The sequence below is a fragment of the Lissotriton helveticus genome, chromosome 7 (assembly GCF_964261635.1).
Source record: "Lissotriton helveticus chromosome 7, aLisHel1.1, whole genome shotgun sequence".
Classification (NCBI taxonomy): domain Eukaryota; kingdom Metazoa; phylum Chordata; class Amphibia; order Caudata; family Salamandridae; genus Lissotriton; species Lissotriton helveticus.
Window position 1 is genome coordinate 639,444,738 of NC_136068.1, and position 17,262 is coordinate 639,461,999.

At 50.3% G+C, this 17,262-nt stretch overlaps 1 protein-coding gene across 3 annotated transcripts in view; it reads right to left on the reverse strand.

The window, feature by feature from the left end:
- Positions 1–17,262, reverse strand: part of LOC144768881 (uncharacterized) — a 993,034-nt gene that overhangs the window by 106,047 nt on the left and 869,725 nt on the right. The window lies entirely within an intron of this gene.

Below are 17,262 nucleotides of genomic sequence, written 5' to 3' on the forward strand. Positions count from 1 at the left end.
TCGCTTCGGCACGGCTGTTCAGTCCTTTTCTTCTTGTGGTTTCTTGTCTGAGGTAGCAAGGTTCAGGGGTGCCCCATATCACTAGAATTAGGGGCTTTACATGTAGGTAAAAAGGTTGGGACCAATGGGTTCCTTCCCAGGGGTGGGAACAACCCCTATTATGCCACCCTCCAGTGGGAAGGGGGCATACGCCTCTCCCTGGTTGACTGGGTTCCACTATCTGCAATATGGCAGGGACTGAGAGTTGTGCTTCATCTCGCCTCCCCCACCTGAGGGGTGGAGCTGGCAGAGGTGGGCACACCTATCTTCCTAATGTACGACTTACTTACCTTCGGTAACAATGTATCTGGTAGAGACTATTCTAGCCGCAGATTCCTTAACGTAGAATAATCTCCAGGCGTGAGACTGGATCCCGAAAATGTTTCTTTGCCACAGCATCTCTGTGCACCGGGGGTGGCACCACGTGACTGCGCCCTGACGTTGTCCGTGGGCATGACATCTGCAATGTCACATAAGCCGTACCTCGGCACGCCAACGTCAGTTTTCTTTGGAGAACTTTTACGCGCCACAACACGGAGCCATCACAACCAAAAACTGTGAGAATATGGGAACAGTGTACGAAAAAAACGCCAAACAGAAAAGTAAAGAAACGAATGGTGAGGAGCAGCACCATCCGGAGGAGTGCCAGGCACTATGGCACCAAAAAACACAGAAGGAAAGAGCAGAGCACAGTTACTGTGAAGCAACCCTGCAAGCAAATACGACCGCCTCCCTGCGGGCAGAACGCATGTGAAAAATATCACAGCAGACGAAGAGGCCTGCAACCACAGACCAGAAACAGTGAGGGACAAGAAGGTCAGAAGAGTAACAACAATTTACCCCAGGGCAACACCAGCAAGGAGAGGGCATCTACTGTAAGGAGCGAAGGGCCGAGGTACAGCCAAGAGAACCCAAGTCCGAGGACTGCAGAAGAGTCAGAAAGTTCAAGCAATAAAAAGGAAGGAGGACACGAGAAGGCCCCACACTGGAAGACCTGGGTGCAGGGACACAGAAGTACCCATGAAATTACCAACCAATCACCAGAAAGTAAAAATGGAATCAAAAACAAAACGAACCATCCCACTAGGGAGGAAGTGAGAGAAGGGACTCACAGAAGACAAAACCAACCGGAGGCAGGCGAGTGCAGAAGACCAAGCTAGAGAGGTCCTCGCAGAACAGGGAGGAAGGGCAGGTAGTGAAGGAATCTGCGGCTAGAATCGTCTCTACCAGATAAATCGCTACTGAAGATAAGTAACTTGTACATCTGATAGAGACTACTAGCCGCAGATTACTTAATGCAGAATAGATACCCTAGCCGTACCCAGAAGGGCCTGTGAGAGCCTCCCAGTAGGAAGGAAAACAGGGCCCCAGCAGGGGACGTGTAATGGGGACAAGAAGGGCGGCTCAGCACCCCCCAGCCGCCCTTCCAAGCAGAAGGAATCCAATGTACCAGGAACATCCACCAGAATGCCCCGGGACAGACAACGGCAGAGGAGTACAGAGGAAAAAAAGAATCACCTCAAAACTCCAAGGAGAAGAGGTAGAAGTGGAGGCAAGCCCTTCACAGGAAAACACTCACACACAGTGAAAGGGACAGCTGAACCGGCCCACAACCCCAAGGCAGGAACTGCTCCATAGTCAAGAAAGGCAGGCGTGAGAAGAAAGACGTGGTCTCGCATGGCTCCAGCAGACCAAGAGGCAGGAGCACAAGGGTCCCCCCAAAGGACCCAGGTCCAGAAAGGGCGTGCGCAGCCGGCAAGTACTATGAAGCCGAGCGCAAAGACCAAGCCGAGCGCAAGACGAAGGCAAAGGCTAGGGAAATCCAGAACGACCCCAAAGGGAGATCGTGCTGGGCATAAACCGACCCAAGAAAGAAGTGGAACCAGCCAGAAGAGAAGACAGGAGAAATACGTAGGACGGACAAAGCCGTCCACCAGAACCCAGGAAAATACCAGGAAATTCTATCCCCCGTAGAGCACCAGCCAGAAGACCAGGCCAAAACGCCAGACAAAAAAGGGCAGAAACACCACAATACAACGCCGCAAACGGCATGACAAAGCTGGTCCAGCGATGCAGCGGATACTAAAACGACAGGCCCTGGAGCAGCGCAAGCTACACCCTGACAAAGAACAAAGAACCACATCAGCGGTATACAGCGACACCAGGAAAGGCAAGAAGCCCACAAGGAGAGTCAACACCCGCCCAGCGTAGGACAGAGCTATACAATAGCTACAAGTACCCCACTGAGGGTATGACGCGTCCAGAAGAAAACATGGGAACCACTCTTAGGGAAAAAATCAAGCATCAGAAGACAAGAACATAGGACCTGCGAAGGGACCATAGTCTGATTAGCAATCGGCCAAAAAATACACATTTGCCAGAAGGGCTGAACCAGCAGCCAACAGAAGAGAGGGGCCAACCAAGGCACGTCATCAACACACAGAACATACAAACGAGCTACTCAAAACACCAGAGTCCAATAGCAGGTGGGATAACACCTCCCATCAAGCCCCGGAGGATCAACAAGCCAGTCTACGGAGGGGGAGGACGGTGTTGTAAATGAATCTAGGACCCTAGCGTAATTTTCTTGATTCATGCCCTCATATAGGTATTCAGTATCCAATCCTTATATAGGCATAGAAATCTGTACCATGTTTGGCCTGAGCCTTGCAGCCCAAATACGGCATGGCTACTTCCACTAAGTTCCGAGAATCAACAACGATTTCTTGGAAAAACGCGCCTTCAGCAGCTAGGGCCTTCCCCCCTGCTTGAATATTGATTTATCCAAGCACTCCTGGAGTTTTCAAAGAATTGAGTCTTTGAGTGACGTTATTAAGTCCAATCACACGTCAAACTCCGCACCTTCAAGGTATAAATATGCCTACATTTGCCCAGACAAACACACAGTGGTTTGGAGCAGATCGACTAACTACTTGCCCGACGCCCTGCAGCAGCAAGAGCCGAAGGAAGCCGACCCTCCAGCTGACGCACTGAGAGACGGTCTTTTCTCTTGCCGAGAAATCCAGCTCCAGTGTTTCCAGGCTACCCTTGCGGGTTGCTGGGAAATTGAGTCCTGAGAGAGAGATTCAAGACCTTCATTCTAAATCAAGGTACGGAGCCGCTTAGACCCGTAGAGAATTCTTGATTAGATTCTTGGCAACAAATACTAAACTTAAACTACTCCTCACTTACTCCTTCCCTTGTGCTAGGCTTAGGTCAAGTACACCGGGGAAGGCGTATTTTAGAAGCACCAGTGGAGTCCTTTTAGCCATCATTTTAACACTATGTATTTTATCTGTTTTAAGGCAATTTATGGCTTAGAAACCATATCATGCTTTTACAGTACTACTTTATAATACTGTTTGTATTATATACTCTGTACTTTATTACCGGTATTACGATTGTAGCAGTACATTTCTTATGAATGAGAAAGAAGACTGTTCAATAAATACTTTTATTGAAAACGCCCATCTCTCTATTTTCTCAGCACCTCTGGTGAAACGAAGCATGCACGAATGACTAAGTAAAATAGCCATCTATTGTTTCCGCAATTCTAGAGATTGATTTCTTATTCTTGGGAAACAAAGTTGTCATGTTTATGCGATTGTCAGAAACGAATCCCTTCTTGTGAATTCGAGAAAGTTTCTAGTGACCTCTGAGCTAGCAGGCACTCACAATTAAGTATAATATATACGATAGAGGCCTAATCGACTTCAGTCCTACGTCTAAACTATAGTATATGTTACTCCAATGCGCAGAGCCTATAGGGAATATAGGAACTACACTACATGGCGTCCAACGTTGGGTAAGGCGACAATTTAACGCTAGATACTAGAGTAACTCAGTCGTGCTTTTCACACAGACCCCTTTCTCCCGTAAAAACTCCAATAGACGTCTGGAGTGGGTGAAAGGTAAATATCCGCCAAAACTGAGTAGGACGAAAAATCCTATGTATTAGTTTTTGGTTTGTTCAACGTTGAAGGATACAGTGTTCCAAAATATTGTGCACCTAATCTTTGTTGCCTTAAACCTATTCTGCAAACTTTTCCGTCAGTAAAATAATGATGTCTGACGAAGAATTAACTGCAGCTGCAGCACAAGCACTTTCCGATGACAGAAATAGGTTACAGAAGGACCCAGATGTTATAAACATGCCGGTAAATGTAAGGAAAACTATAACTTACAAACTGATAAATAATGGAGTATCATCGAGACGTGGTAAAGTAATATTTGTTATAGCGGCACATGAATAGCGGCAGACAGAGGTATTCTATTCATGTATTCACTTTCCACCAGCAGATGGTGGGACACACGAGTTTCACTACTACAAAGTAGAGGAACCTCCAGAGGAATACGTTCCTTACGAGGACATTAAAATTCCATTAACTTACCAAGAGCATCAGCTCTGGTTTAAAGGCGCCCTAAAGCACAAGTTACTACTTGTGTAACGATATATCTGTAAGAGACATTAGTTAGTGATAGATTCCTTACCTTAGAATATCCCCAGGCGTCAGACTGGATCGGGAAATTTTTGCATAGCAATACCCCTGCGCGTCGGTAGGCGTCGTCTGCGGCTCCGCGTCCGTCGTCGTTAGCGCCGGAATGACGTCGGAGTACTTAGACGCCGCCCATGCGCGCTGACGTCAGTTCTGATACACAGCTTTTCCGCGCCAGATACGCAGAGCCATGATAGAACCAACACTGGTGCCAAGAAACTAGGGCCCTGAAAGGGGATGATCTTAACCCTAGATATCGGTTCACAGAACAGGGAGGATGGGTGGGTCGGTAAGGAATCTATCACTAACTAATGTCTCTTACAGATATATCGTTACACAAGTAGTAACTTGTGCATCTGAAAGAGACACGTTAGTGATAGATTCCTTACCTTAGAATAGATACCCCAGCAATACCAACCCCGGTGGTGGGTCTGCGAACCAATAATCACACCAGAAAGTCCTGGAGGACGGAACGGCCAAAGAAGCCATCCCTCCGGACTTGACTGTCCAGGCAGTAGTGTCGTGCGAACGTGTGCAGCGAGGCCCACGTAGCTGCCTGGCAAATGTCCTGTAAGGGCACTCCCCGACCCAGGGCAGTTGTAGTCGCCGTGGCCCGAGTGGAATGAGCCCTCAACCCAACAGGGGGCTCCTTCTTAGCCATGGAGTAACATGCCTGGATACACAAGATGATCCACCGGGAGATGGTCCTCTTGTGCACTGCCTTACCCTTCTTAGCATCCACGTAGCCAACAAAGAGTTGGTCATCCACCCAGAACTGGCGTGTGCGATCCAATTAGAAGGAGAGCGCACGTTTTGGTTCCAGACGGTGGAGCCGCTCTTCCTCTTTAGAGGGATGCGGAGGCGGAAAGAAGGTTGGCAAGGTGATGGACTGCCCGATGTGGAAGGCTGAGACAATTTTGGGCAGGAAAGATGGCTTGGTACGCAACACAACCTTGTCCGGATGGACAGAAAGGAAAGGTGGAGTACAGGAAAGGGCCTGGAGCTCACTCACTCTCCTGGCAGAGGTGATGGCAACCAGGAAAGCAGTCTTTAGAGTCAGAAGACGAAGAGGACAGTTGTGAAGCGGCTCAAAGGGAGCGCACATCAGGAAGGTAAGAACAAGGTTCAAGTCCCACTGGGGCATCACGAAGGGAACAGGAGGGAACATGTGCGTGATGCCCTTAAGAAATCGATTTACAATAGGGGACTTGAACAAAGAAGGCTGATCAGAGAGCCTTAAGAAGGCAGAAAGGGCAGAAAGGTAGCCCTTGACAGTGCCCAGAGCAGAGCCCTGCTGGGCAAGAGAAAGAAGGAAGAGAAGAACCTCAGAAAGAGGGGCAGCAAGAGGATCCACAGCCTTTGCTGTGCACCATGCCACAAATCTGTTCCACCTGCAGGCGTATACCGACTTTGTGGAGGGCCGCCTGGCTGCCAGAATGACATTACAGACTTCGGGAGGCAAGTCAAATGGCCTCAACTGTCGCCGCTCAATCTCCAAGCTTGTAGGTGGAGACTGGACAGGTTCGGGTGGAAGACCGTCCCCTGCTGCTGCGACAGAAGGTCCTCCCGAAGGGGCAGACGAATCGGGGGATCTACTGACATGCTGAGTAGCTCAGGATACCAGTATCTTCGTGCCCAGTCCGGAGCCACAAGGATGACTTAGGCCCGGTCGCGCTTGATCTTCTTCAGCACTCTGGGCAGAAGTGGTATAGGCGGAAAGGCGTACAATAGACCGCAACTCCACTCGCGACGAAAAGCGTCTCTGAGCGAGTGCCGCCTTGGAAATTCCAACGCACAGAACTGATGACATTGCGCGTTCTCTTCGGTGGCGAATAGATCTAACCAAGGCTCTCCCCATTGCTGAAAGAGGCCTTGCGCCACGTTCAGACGCCATTCGTGATCCATCAAGCACCGACGGCTGAGTTCGTCCGCCCTGGCATTCAGAGAACCTGCCAGGTGTTGAACCACCAGGGTCACGCCCTGATGTTTCAGCCACTGCCAGAGGCGCAGAGCCTCCTGGCATAGGGTCCACGACCCCACCCCGCCCTGTTTGTTGCAGTACCACATGGCGGTGGTGTTGTCCGTGAACACCTGCACTACACTCCCCCGGACAGAGGGGAAGAATGCCTTCAGCGCTAGACGAATCGCTCGCAACTCCAACAGGTTGATGTGGAGCCGGGCCTCCGCCGGAGACCAGAGTCCTCTGATCTCCGCCTCTCCCATGTGGCCACCCCAGCCCTGGAGGGACGCGTCCGTCACAACTACGTGCTCCGGGTGGGGTAGGGAGAGGGATCGGCCACTGACCCAATCGCGGTCCGTGAGCCACCACTGCAACTGTCCTGCAGTGCCCTCCGAGATCAAGACAAGATCAAGACGTGATCGGACAGGTTGCCCAGATGCTGTGCCCACTGAAACTTCAGGTCCCACTGCAGAGCCCGCATTCGCCACCGGGCGTGACGCACCAGTAGGATGCAGGAGGCCATCAGCCCCAGAAGCCGCAGCGTCAACCTGATCGAGACTCGGGATAAAGGCCGAAAAATGGGAATCAGAGCCTGAATATCCCGAACCCGCTGTTCGGGAGGGTAAACCCGAAACTGCGTCGAGTCTAGAACCGCTCTGATGAAGAGGAGCTTCTGAGAGGGACACAGGTGCGACTTCGGCACATTGATGGAGAACCCCAGCAAATGCAGGAGGTCGGCCGTACTCTGGAGGTGGCTGACGACTGTCTGGGGCGAGCCCGCCTTCAACAACCAGTCGTCGAGGTAGGGGAAGACTGACACCCCTAACCTGCGCAGATGAGCTGCGACCACCACCATCACCTTCGTGAACACCCGTGGGGCGCTGGTAAGGCCAAAGGGGAGCACGGTAAACTGAAAGTGCTCGTGGCCTACCGTGAACCGCAGGTAACGCCGGTGGGCCGGCCGGCCGGGGCTGTGAAAATAAGCGTCCTGCAAGTCCAACGCTACCATCCAGTCTCCGGGGTCCAGGGCAGCTAAGACCTGAGCCAAAGTCAGCATCTTGAACTTCTCTTGACGGAGGAAGCCGTTGACGTTCCGTAGGTCCAAGATCGGGCGCAGGGCCCCCTTGCCCTTCTTGGGCACCAGAAAGTAGTGGGAGTAACATCCACACCCTACTTCTGGCCCAGGAACGCGCTCGATGGCCCCCTTGGCCAAGAGGGCCGTGACTTCCTCTTGCAGAAGTTGCAAGTGATCCCCCAACACGCGGTGGAATTGCGGTGGCATGGCTGGAGGGGTCGCCTCGAAGGGGAGGGAGTAGCCCCTTCGGACGATTTGCAGCACCCACCTGTCCGATGTGACAGTGCGCCAGTGGAAGTGGTGATGGCGAACCCTGCCTCCCACAGGCGTCACATGGGCCTGAAAGCTCGGACTAGGAAGGCTTGGAGGCAGGTGCTGCGGAGGGAGGTGTGGACTGGCCTCGCCGCTGACCCCGACCGCCGCCGCCACGGCGGTTTCCACGGCCGCCACCGCACTGGGTATTCTGAGGTGCGTGGCTGGCAGCACGTGTGGGGACGCCCCTCCCGTGGCCACGAAAGGAGCGAAAGGCACCCGATTGCTGGCGCGTGGCCGAGAGGCCTAAGGACTTGGCCGTAGCCCTGGAGTCCTTAAAGCGCTCCAGCGCATGGTCTGCCTTGTCGCCAAAAAGGCGACGGCCATCGAACGGCATATCCAGGAGGGTGGCCTGGACATCGGCCGAGAAATTGGCGGACCTCAACCAGGCGTGGCGGCGAACCGCCACAGTCGTACCCATCGCCCTGCTCAGTGAGTCCGTGGTATCCAGCCCACACCGATGGAATATCGCGCCGCATCTCGACCCTCCACAAGGGCTTGGGCGAGTTTAGCCCGGACGTCCTCCGGGCATTGTGGCAGCACGTCCGCGACCGTGTCCCACAGGGTGTGGGTGTAGCGGCCCAAGAGACACGCGGTATTGACAGACCGCAGTCCCAAACTCAGGGACGAGAACACTTTCTTCCCGAACTGTTCGGATCTCTTGGATTCCCGATCGGGCGGGGCCCTCGGGAATGCGGTCTGGGAAGTGGAGGTCTGGATAACCAGGCTCTCGGGGGTGGGATGGGTGGACAAAAAGCAAGGGTCGCCCGGGGCCGGGCGGTAGCGTCTGGCCACGTTCCTATCCACAGGCGGACCCGTGGCGGGCTTGGACCAAGCGCCCACAAGAACGTCACATAAGGCTTCATTAAACGGCAGCAGAGGCTCACTGGAGCTTGCCTGCGGTTTAAGAACCTCAGTGAGGAGGTTAGTCCTCACGGCCGCAACGGGGAGCTTAAGGCCCAAGGCCTTGGCCGCCCTCGTTAACACTACACTATAAGCAGCCCCCTCCTCTGTAGCCACGGTGGGAGGGGAGACAAATCCAGTGTCTGGCGAAGTGTCAATACCACTGGCCTCCCCAAGCTCATATGTCCAGTCCTCTTGAGACTGGCAATCCTGTGCCAGAGGGTCCTCAGACCCCTCCCAATCACCTCCGTCACCAGTCTCCTGTAACTCAGGGTCAACAGACTGGGCCTCATGGAAATAAAAATCTTTAAAGGCCGTCGGAAGCGGCGCCCAACGGCGCCGGTCCGACGCCAGAGTCGGACCAGAGGGAAGATTGGGGACGGCGCCTGCAACGGGCGCCGGGGACGACACCCTTGGGGCCGGCGCCGGTGAGGTCGACCGGCGACGACCCGGATCCGGAAGCGGGTCCGGTGAGGTCATGCGGCGCCGGGACCGAAGTCGCCGGCGGCGCCGAGGCCGAAGCACCCGGCGGCGTCGGGGCGGAAGCGCCCGGCCCGCTAGGGCCTCCGGCCGGGACCGCTAGGCCCGGCCGAGGAGGGAGGGACTTCATGGCCATGAGGTACCGCTCGATCTCCTCCGGCGTCGCGCCATGCCCAGGGACCCGAAGGCGGCGGCGACGCTTGTGACTCTCTCGGAGCCGCGTGGGCGGTGTCGCCCGAACCCCCGGCCGCATCGTGCGAGCGTCGGGGTGGGTCGGAGGAGCGATGATGCCGCTCCGACCTCTCATGCCTCTTACCTGAGGACTTGGATCCCGACGACCGATGTCCACTCCCGGAGCTGCGAGGACTCCGACCCCGTGACCGGTCCCTCGACCTCCCGTGGGACCGGGACCTGGAACGGCGCGGGGCCGACTGCCGGAGCTCGAGCCGCCTAGCCTTCGACGTCAGGGCCCGGCAGTCGGAGCAGGTGTGGTCGTCGTGGTCGAGGCCTAAGCACTTCAGGCACCGGCGATGGGGGTCCGTGACCGACATCAGTCGGTCGCACTTCGAACAGGGCTTGAACCCGGGCATCCCTACCGGCACCGTTGGAGTCGAAGACTCGAGTAGAAAAATGATCAAAAAGACCAAAAGTTTTAGTCAAAGAATGACTAGGGGTAGAGCTTCTCCGGATCTGCGCTAGCTGGCGCGGAAAATAGAAGAACTGACGTCAGCGCGCATGGGCGGCGTCTAAGTACTCCGACGACGTCATTCCGGCGCTAACGACGCCGACGACGGACGCAGAGCAGCAGACGACGCCTACCGACGCGCAGGGGTATTGCTACGCAAAAATTTCCGGATCCAGTCTGACGCCTGGGGATATTCTAAGGTAAGGAATCTATCACTAACGTGTCTCTTTCAGATACATGAAAATCACATTACCAGGCTCGGTCCACTAGGTAGACCAGGAGCTACATGGCCGGTACTAGCCAGCTATACACCACATCCTGACATAGAAAAAAGGACAGGCAGAGAACTGTTAGCTCAGCTGAAAGAGTTTATCAAAATACATAGACAATTGGTTCAATATGTTATGCGGACCTTAACAGTACAACCTACTGTAAGGATTCCACAACACACCCCTCACCAGGGGAACACAAACAAAATAACACCACAGACTATACAATCAGTCATTGGAAAATTGCCTGCCAAAAGGGAACAAATTCCGTTTTGGTTAGCACAAAAAATTACTCAAATTGACGCAGTATTCCCTGATAGTACACCTCATGAGAAACACAGAATTCTGACAATCTGCTTACCAATGGGGATAGCACCACATGTGGAGGACTGCAAAACTTGGGGTACAGTCTTTGCTTCTATCTACACAAAAAAGCATGGTGTACCGTCCATGGCAGTGATACCAGACGTTCTGAGACAGATTCAAAATGAGTACGGTCCAGAAACGGCCTTAAATCTAGGTATGAAATTACTTTAAGATTTCAAACCGGTCTCGGCTATACTATTAGCCAACATTAAAGGTGAAGCAGCATCCGTTGCAATCCACCTGAAGTTAAAAGAAACAGATATAACAGACCAATCATATGAGCTTGCATGAATTATTGAAAAATCATATGAAGAACTAGGTAGAGATAGTTTGGGTGGGAATCCGGTAACACCCCAACTAACTGAAAATCCTGAAAAAGTGTTTTTATTAAAAATAATCTCACTGCTCCTAATAAGAAGTGGGAAAATACTAAAGAAACACTTCCTAAAGAGAAACGTTCTCAGTCCAGAGGAAGATCTCCCCAACGGGGAGGTAGGTCTCCACAACGGGAGCCCTCTGAAAAAAGGTATAACCTTAGGAATAGGTATACTTGGAGAAAACCTGATAGATATCAAGATACTGATACTCGTTCTTCTCGGTCTCGTACCTTTCAGACTTCTACGCAGAAATCCGAGAGGAGAGGACGATCAGAACAGAAAGAGGAACGCGTGACGTCCAAAGAAGAACAGCACATTCCAAAAAATAAGAAAACTCAATTCACCAAAAAGAAGGTAGCAAGCATAAAGATCAGACATGCCGAGGATCTTAAGGACACAACTCAAGAACGGGGAGTGGGCCCAAACAAGGCTAGACAGCGCAGCAGAAGTCACCATAGTTCGCAGGATCCAGATGGATCATCGGGAGACAGTGGACTTGAATGAATGCATTCAGGTTGAAGCTGCCGACACCAGGGTTAGTGTACCTCACAAGTTATATGAAGTAACACTCCGGATGGAAGGGGACATAACTAGTAAAATAAGAGCACTCTTTTGGGAGAAGCTCTCTATGGGCTATGACATTCTTCTAGCTGAACAAAACTGGCCACCTGAATTTGTTAGGGAGTGCCCACATTGCGAAAAGATAATTATGCCAGCCTTCTCAAATCATATTCCTAAAAACTACACCTATGCCAGAAAATGGGCTGTGGCCCAGGCTCCAGCATTATATAAAAATCATGTTGGATGGGATGAGGACTCTCCTCACCATAAAATTCAGTTACAAAATCAACCTACTGCACAAAGGCAGTATCCAGTTACGCAAGAAGCTAAGAAATAAGTCAGGGAGATTTTAAATCAACTTGAATACCAAGGGGTGATTGAAACATGCACCTCGTCAATGAACAATCCTTTGTTTCTGGTCTCAGAACCTGACAATTCATATGGTCTAGTTTTGGATTACAGACATTTAAACTCATGTTGCAAAACATTTGCAGTACAAAATGCACATAGTGCAGCACTGATTAATAACATCGTGCGGAAAAAATATAAAAACACATTAGACATTTCAAATGGGTTTTTCTGTCATAACATTGCACCGGAAAGCAGGCATTTGACCGCTTTCTCAATTATGGGGACACGGGGGACAATTTTGCCGTCTTCCCCAAGGATTCAAGAATAGTCCAGGGTTATTTTCAGCCAGGATAACAGAGTTACTACAAACGTACGATGATGAGGCATTATCATATCTCAATGACATCTATATTACAGATGACGACTTGGACAGGCACTTGAAAAGAGTGAACACCATAATACTTGGGTTTGCTTCTGAAGGGTACAAATTTAATTTTAGGAAATCACAAATTGCCCACCTCAACATCCTATTGTTAGGATACGAGATATCAAGTGAGGGAAAAAGCCTGGCAGCAAACTTTCTAGAGAAATGTGCGCTGCTGCAACCGCCAAAAACGCTGAAAAACTTAGTCAATTCTAGGTTTCCTGAATTTTGGAAGAACTTATGTTCTGAATTACGCAGAAAGGGTTAAACCTCTCTACGAACTAATCAAACCTGATTTCAAACCAACAAATTGGACTCAAACACACATAAATTTTGTGTTCAGTGCAAACAGACATGTTAGCGAAAACACAGTTAGAGACACGCGACAATGCGCGCAACCTTGTAATCCGAATCATACCAGGGAGATGCGGATTCACATACCTAACCTTTAATGAAGGTGAAAAGGTACCAATAGCATATAAATCACACTTGTACACACAAGCGGAAGTAAAATTCACTTCTACAGAGAAAATTCTGACAGCGGTTCAAACTGCAGTAGCAAAGGAGAGAGCCCTAGCGCAGGGTAAACGCATAATGATCGTTACACCTGTACCTGCCTTAGAGTCAGTGACAAAAGCAAGCATTCCCAATGCGAAAGCTTTACATCCAAGATAGATACAATGGGTTAACTCTCTTGCTGCAACAGACGTTGAATACGTGTTTGACCCCTACTTAAAAACACAAGAATTCCTACAATAAGAGTACGAATGTCCCCTGCCGACCGAGATTACGCCTATAAAACATTACGGGTGTATAATCTATACAGACGGATCAGCACAGCCCGCAGCTGGGGGAAAACAAGCCTATAGTGCTGCGTGCGCGTTCGTTAAAGGTTGTTGGCGCGAAGGTAAATTCAGACCTATGGTCACTAAAACACAATCACTCGGAGACTGTACAGCTCAGCGAGCTGAACTACGAGCTTTCAAGATGGCACTTGAAAATACAGATCGTGAATTCCCCACACTAATAGTGTGAGATTCGTATTTCTGCGTTGACTCTTACAACGAACACTTGCAGAACTGGGTTCAAAATGGTTTCAAAAATTCAAAAGGTGGCACAATTAAGCATATAACGCTTTGGGAACAAGTAGTTCTTTTGAAGAAAGAACTACAAAAGACTCACGTGATTCATACACTGAGTCATCAACGTAATGGCGTTCACGTTGAAGGGAATTCATTGGCTGATGAAGCCGCGAAGGCAGCTGTGCAAACGGCTTCCGTAGCTACAATCACTTGTTCGAAAAGAGTAATAGACGGTGAAACGTTACTAGCAGTAAAAGCCTCAATGGAAGGCAGCTATGCAGCATTACCTCTAAACTATCCACTCACAAATACATACATAATTGATGCAAACTCCGTTCCTTTTGCTCAAATCCCTGGAGTGGGGGACAGGGTAATTCCAAACAGGAATCGGAGAGCTGCTTTGGTACACGAAGCACATATGGGAGAGGGTCTGAGACATCAAGGGATCTTAAAATCTCTAATAAAATTAGAAAAGATGTACTGGTGGCCGGGACTGAGAGTTGATGTGTACAATTTCGCAATTTATTGCCCTAACTGCAACAGAGATCGCAGCAGCGAAAGCCACCAGATACCTGACTACAGAGTAGCCAGCCCAGTCCAGATACCATTGCTAGCCAGCATTAGACTATCTACACGCAATCGTTATATTGAACAGATGCGGTCCCACAACTACTAGGACAAGATTTATTTGGATGTGGACCCAGCGCTCGGCTGACGCCAGAACTGTTATAAAGGATTTGCGAGTCTTTATCGGCACATACGCAACAGGCACGCTACATTCTGACAGGGTCCTGCGTTTAACTTTCGAGCTTACAAGGAGGCCATGGCTAGTTTGGGCGTTGCATTGCGGTATTCTAGACCCTTCCATCCTGAGGGTAGTGGAAAGAAAAAACCCTGACAAAGCAATCCATAATCAATCAATCAATCATAGCATTTGTATAGCGCGCTACTCACCCGGAAGGGTCTCAAGGCGCTTGGGGGAAGGGGTCTGCTATTGCTCGAACAGCCAGGTCTTGAGTTGTCTCCTGAAGGCGAGATGGTCCTGGGTCAGCCAAAGGTGGGTGGGGAGGGAGTTCCATGTCTTGGCCGCCAGGTAGGAGAAGGATCTTCCTCCGGCGGTGGCTCTTCGGATGCATGGTACGGCAGCGAGGGCGAGGCTTGTCGAACGTAGCTGGCGGGTGGGCGTGTAGAATGTCAGGCGGACATTGAGGTACTTGGGAACGTGATTCTCTTGCTGACGGGGAGCCAGTGCAGGTCCCTCAGGTGGCCGGAGATGTGGCTGCGTCGGGGGATGTCCAGGATGAGTCGGGCGGAGGCGTTCTGGATGCGTTGGAGTCTTTTCTGTAGCTTGGCTGTGGTTCCTGCCTAGAGGGTGTTTCCGTAGTCCAGTCGGCTTGTGACGAGTGCCTGGGTGACCGTCTTCCTGGTTTCGGTCGGGATCCATCGGAAGATCTTGCGGAGCATGCGTAGGGTGTTGAAGCATGATGAGGAGACGGCGTTGACTTGTCTGGTCATCAAGAGCTAAGGTAAGTTATTAGGTTCGGGTGATGGGTGAGTCGAATATCTAATAAGAGTCCCACGTAGTCTTAACAATCTGCCAAGAAATTCTCTGGGTGGAATCACTCCGTATGAATTACTGTTTGGTACTAGAATGTTAATTGAAGACCTCGATTGTCAAACTTCAGTGGTGGAACAAAAACCCTTTGATGTCAAAGATAGTTTGGCTGTTTTACAGGACTTAAATGAAAAAAGAAGAAGTCTAAGTAACACATCACAGAAGCCAACATCAACTGAAGAAAAACCACCTGTCCCAGCAAGACCTGTCTGGATTCCAAAGATTGGGGATCTAGTCAGGGAAAAGATCGCGGTAAAGAAGGAATTTGGGTCTTCTTACAGAAGGAAAATGCTACTTACCAGTATGCATCTGTTCTTGGCATGGAGAGCTGCAGAGTAGTACACTGTGCATTAGATCGCCACTTGGTGTTGGGCCCGTATGATTGCAGGTTGTTGTCTTCTTGGAAGAAGTCTTTGTTAGTCCCGATAGGGGACTCCTCCCTTGGACAATACACGCATGGGCATCGGCTCCATCCTCAGATTGTTTTTCGCCATGATTTGAAATGATGGAGTCAGTGGAAGTAAAGAAAGAAGGATGTCCATGCGTATGCATCTAAGTAAGATGAAAACTGGAACGGATACAAGTCCCGGGGAGGCGGGAGGGCCTGTACTACTGTACAGCGCTACATGCCAAGAACAGATGCATACTGGTAAGTAGCATTTTCCGTTTGAGGCATACGAGCTGCAGATAGTACACTGTGCATCGATTGTGCGGCAATATGCCCTCTAGCGGTGGTCACCTGTATCCGTTGCAGTCATTTCAAAGAGAGTTTTAAGGACAGCTTGGCCTACTGCAGCTTGCTGCTTGGCTTGTAATAGTGTTTAGTGAAGGTGTGTGGTGTAGACCTTGATGCTGCCTTGCACATGTCATCTAGTGGTATATTTCCTAAGAAAGCCATAGAGGCTTTTATTTTGCGAGTGGAGTGCGCTCTAGGAGGAACTGTTAGTGTACGTTTAGCTTTTATATAGCATATTTGTATACACTTTACAATCCACCGTGCAATCCCGCCTTTAGAGATGGGGCTGCCTTTGTGCGGAGGAGAGAAAGCGACAAACAGTTGTTTCGTTTTTCGAAATGATTTAGTCCTGTCGATATAGTAGAGTAGAGCTCTTTTAACATCTAGGGTGTGTAAAGCCCTTTCTGCTACCGAGTCTGGGTTTTGGAAAAACACAGGTAGCTCGACAGACTGATTGAAGTGAAAAGGAGTGACAACTTTTGGGAGAAATTTTGGATTAGACCTAAGAACCACTTTGTTAGGATGTATTTGAAAAAATGTTTCTTGTATAGTGCAAGCTTGTATTTCACTTACTCTTCTGAGAGAGGCGATAGCAACAAGGAGAGCAGTTTTCCATGTTAGGAATTGCAGCTCGCATCTATGTAGGAGCTCGAAAGGGGGTCCCATAAGTCTGGTAAGGACATTTAGGTTCCACACAGTAGAAGGAGGCAACCTGGGTGGGATTATCCTTTTCAAGCCTTCCATGAACGCTTTAATCGCGGGAACTCTGAAGAGAGACCGATGTTGCCTGTTCTGTAAATAAGCTGCAATTGCTGCAAGGTGCAGGCGTATGGAAGAATATGCCAACTTAGACCTTTGTAGATGTAGAAGGTAACAAATGATATTCTGGATGGAAGCATCCAGGGTGTCAATTTGATTATTTCTGCAATAAATTGCGAATCTTTTCCATTTAGCAGCGTAACACGCTATGGTAGTGAGTTTTCTGGCTTCTTTAATAATGTCCATACAGTCTGGTGGTAGGTTTAAATAACCAAACTCTAAGACTTCAGGAGCCAGATCGCTAGATTCAGTTGGTGCGGGTCTGGGTGCCTGATTTCGCCATGGTTCTGTGTTAACAGAGATGGAGTGAGCCGCAAATTTTGGTGTGGAACTAGAGAGAGTTCCAGCAACGTGGTGAACCACGGTTGGCGTGCCCACGTGGGAGCTACAAGGATTAGTTTGAGAGACTGTGGTCTGAGCTTGCGCACCACTAATGGAATTAGTGGGAGAGGCAGAAAAGCGCAAATCTGCCTGACCAGTTCATCCATATCGCATTGCCTTCGGACAGTGGGTGTGGAAACCTGGCGGCGAAGGCTGGGCATTTTCGTGGGTGGCAAATAGGTCTATGTGTGGATGACCCCACTGTTGGAAGAAAGGCTGAAGAACTTGTGGATGCAATTTCCATTCGTGAATCTGTTGAGACTGCCAACTCAACATATCTGCTATCTGATTGTGAACTCCTGGAAGGTGTTCCGCTAACAGATCTATGTTT